Below are 4,154 nucleotides of genomic sequence, written 5' to 3' on the forward strand. Positions count from 1 at the left end.
CGTCCTCTTGAGTAAAATATTCCGGAGGTAAAATAGTCCCCCATTCGGATCTCCGGGCGGGGACTACTCAGGAGGACGTCGTTATCAGGAGAAAGAAAACACGTTCTACGGATCGGAGCGTGGAATGTCAGATACCTTAATCGGGCAGGTAGGTTAGAAAATTTAAAAAGGGAAATGAATAGGTTAAAGTTAGATATAGTGGGAATTAGCGAAGTTCGGTGGCAGGAGGAACAAGACTTTTGGTCAGGTGAATACAGGGTTATAAATACAAAATCAAATAGGGGTAATGCGGGAGTAGGTTTAATAATGAATAAAAAAAATAGGAGTTCGGGTAAGCTACTACGAACAACATAGTGAACGCATTATTGTGGCCAACATAGACACGAAGCCCACGCCTACAACAGTAGTACAAGTTTATACGCCAACTAGCTCTGCAGATGACGAAGAAATTGATGAAATGTATGATGAGATAAAAGAAATTATTCGGGTAGTGAAGGGAGACGAAAATTTAATAGTCATGGGTGACTGGAATTCGACAGTAGGAAAAGGGAGAGAAGGAAACATAGTAGGTGAATATGGATTGGGGGTAAGAAATGAAAGAGGAAGCCGCCTGGTAGAATTTTGCGCAGAGCATAACTTAATCATAGCTAACACTTGGTTCAAGAATAATGAAAGAAGGTTGTACACATGGAAGAACGCTGGAGATACTAGAAGATATCAGATAGATTATATATTGGTAAGACAGAGATTTAGGAAGCAGGTTTTAAATTGTAAGACATTTCCAGGGGCAGATGTGGACTCTGACCACAATCTATTGGTTATGAACTGTAGATTAAAACTGAAGAAAGTGGAAGAAGGTGGGAATTTGAGGAGATGGGACCTGGACAAACTGACTAAACCAGAGGTTGTAGAGAGTTTCAGGAAGAGCATAAAGGAACAGTTGACAATAATGGGGGAAAGAAATACAGTAGAAGAAGAATGGATATCATTGAGGGATGAAGTGGTGAAGGCAGCAGAGGATCAAGTGGGTAAAAAGACGAGGGCTAGTAGAAATCCTTGGGCGACAGAAGAAATACTGAATTTAATTGATGAAAGGAGAAAATATAAAAATGCAGTAAATGAAGCAGGCAAAAAGGAATACAAACGTTTCAAAAATGAGATCGACAGGAAGTGCAAAATGGCTAAGCAGGCATGGCTAGAGGACAGTTGTAAGGATGTAGAGGCTTTCCTCACTAGGGGTGTTGTGGCGTAACAAGACAGCCACGCCACTCGGAAGTAGCCGAAATGCACGCGTTACGCTCACGCAGATGGGCGTGAGGTCTGAAACAGGATACGTAATGAATGCTATAAAGAAAACTACGTAGCTTCTGTAATACTTAACTTTAATCCATCATTTGTATACAGCATTCTTGATGATACAAGTGAGACTCTCTCTAGAAATGGTTAATGGCGCCTTGATAGGTCGTAGCCATGGACTTAGCTGAAGGCTATTCTAACTATCTCTCGGCAAATGAGAGAAAGGCTTCGTCAGTGTAGTCGCTAGCAAAGTCGTCGTACAACTAGGGCGAGTGCTAGTACGTCTCTCTAGACCTGCCGTGTGGTGGCGCTCGGTCTGCAATTACTGACAGTGGCGACACGCGGGTCCGACATGTACTAATGGACCGCGGCCGATTTAAAGCTACCACCTAGCAAGTGTGGTGTGTGGCTGTGACACCACAAGGGGTAAGATAGATACTGCCTACAGGAAAATTAAAGAGACCTTTGGAAAAAAGAGAACCACTTGTATGAATATCAAGGGCTCAGATGGAAACCCAGTTCTAAGCAAAGTAGGGAAAGCAGAAAGGTGGAAGGAGTATATAGAGGGACTATACAAGGGCGATGTTCTTGAGGACAATATTATGGAAATTGAAGAGGATGTAGATGAAGATGAAATGGGAGATATGATACTGCGTGAAGAATTTGATAGAGCACTGAAAGACCTAAGTCGAAACAAGGGCCCGGGAGTAGACAACATTCCATTAGAACTACTGACAGCCTTGGGAGAGCCAGTCCTGACAAAACTCTACCATCTGGTGAGCAAAATGTATGAGACAGGCGGAATACAATCAGACCTCAATAAGAATATAATAATTCCAATCCCAAAGAAAGCAGGCGTTGACAGATGTGAAAATTACCGAACTGTCAGTTTAATAAGTCACGGCTGCAAAATACTAACGCGAATTCTGTACAGACGAATGGAAAAACTGGTAGAAGTCGACTTGGAGAAGATCAGTTTGGATTCCGTAGAAATATGGGAACACGTGAGGCAATACTGACCCTACGACTTATCTTAGAAGCTAGATTAAGAAAAGGCAAACCTACGTTTCTAGCATTTGTAGACTTGGAGAAAGCTTTTGACAATGTTGACTGGAATACTCTCTTTCAAATTCTGAAGGTGGCAGGGGTAAAATACAGGGAGCGAAAGGCTATTTACAATTTGTACAGAAACAAGATGGCAGTTATAAGAGTCGAGGGACATGAAAGGGAAGCAGTGGTTGGGAAGGGAGTGAGACAGGGTTGTAGCCTCTCCCCGATGTTATTCAATCTGTATATTGAGCAAGCAGTAAAGGAAACAAAAGAAAAATTCGGAGTAGGAATTAAAATCCATGGTGAAGAAATAAAAACTTTAAGGTTCGCCGATGACATTGTAATTCTGTCAGAGACAGCAAAGGATTTGCAAGAGCAGTTGAACGGAATGGACAGTGTCTCGAGAGGAGGATATAAGATGAACATCAAAAAAAGCAAAACGAGGATAGCGGAATGTAGTGAAATTAAGTCGGGTGATGCTGAGGAAATTAGATTAGGAAATGAGATACTTAAAGTAGTAAAGGAGTTTTGCTATTTGGGGAGCAGAGTAACTGATGATGGTCGAAGTAGAGAGGATATAAAATGTAGACTGGGGATGGCAAGGAAAGCGTTTCTGAAGAAGAGAACTTTGTTAACATCGCGTATAGATTTAAATATCAGGAAGTCGTTTCTGAAAGTATTTGTATGGAGTGTAGCCATGTATGGAAGTGAAACATGAACGATAACTAGTTTGGACAAGAAGAGAATTGAAGCCTTTGAAATGTGGTGCTACAGAAGAATGCTGAAGATTAGATGGGTAGATCACGTAACTTATGAGGAAGTATTGACTAGGATTGGGGAGAAGAGGAGATTGTGGCACAACTTGACAAGAAGAAGGTATCGGTTGGTAGAACATGTTCTGAGGCATAAAGGGATCACCAGTTTAGTAATGGAGGGCAGCGTGGAGGGTGAATATCGTAGAGGGAGACCAAGAGATGAATACACTAAATAGATTCAGAAGGATGTGGGCTGCAGTACATATTGGGAGACGAAGAAGCTTGCACAGGATAGAGTAGCATGGAGAGCTGCATCAAACCAGTCTCAGGACTGAATACCACAACAACAACAACATATATCTTTCTGTTTGTTTTAGTTATCCTTTGTACTTTGGTCATAATTGTTGCTACAACCGCGTCATGGTTGCTGATACCAATTTTGACGTGGACATCCCGAAAGAGCTAAGGTCTGTTTATTGCCAATAGATTCAATATATTTCCGTCATGAGAGGGATTCCTAACTGACTATTCTAATTGGTTTCCAGAGAAGGCATTTAATAATGTTTCACAGTATGTCTTATGACAAAAACAGTTAATTTTCTCTATTAACTGTTGGATGGTTGAGGTCTCCATGATTACAGTGCCATAGGAGAACTTAACGTACAGGTGAACTGAGATGTCCCCTAAAGTTTTTGGTTACATCATGATGTGAGTCTGGTGGGCGATAGAAAGATCAAATAATCATTTTCTGCCTGTCCTTGATACTAAGCTTTATCAAAACAGTTTCACAGCTAGCTTCAACTTCTATCTCGGTGGCTTTGAGTTTCTCGTCTACTGCGACAAATGCACCATCTTGATTTCCAGTTGCCGATCCTTTCGCTATACACGTAAATTTTTCCAAAACATCTCACTGCTACCAATTTCAGATTCCAACCAGCTTTCTTGACCTAGTATTATGTGAATTTCACCACTTTTTATGAGCACTTCAAGCTCTGGCTCTTCCTTTCGAATGCTGCGGCCGTTTACCATTAGGATGTTAATACTCTCACCTGT

The sequence above is a fragment of the Schistocerca cancellata genome, chromosome 5 (genome assembly GCF_023864275.1).
Source record: "Schistocerca cancellata isolate TAMUIC-IGC-003103 chromosome 5, iqSchCanc2.1, whole genome shotgun sequence".
NCBI lineage: Eukaryota > Metazoa > Arthropoda > Insecta > Orthoptera > Acrididae > Schistocerca > Schistocerca cancellata.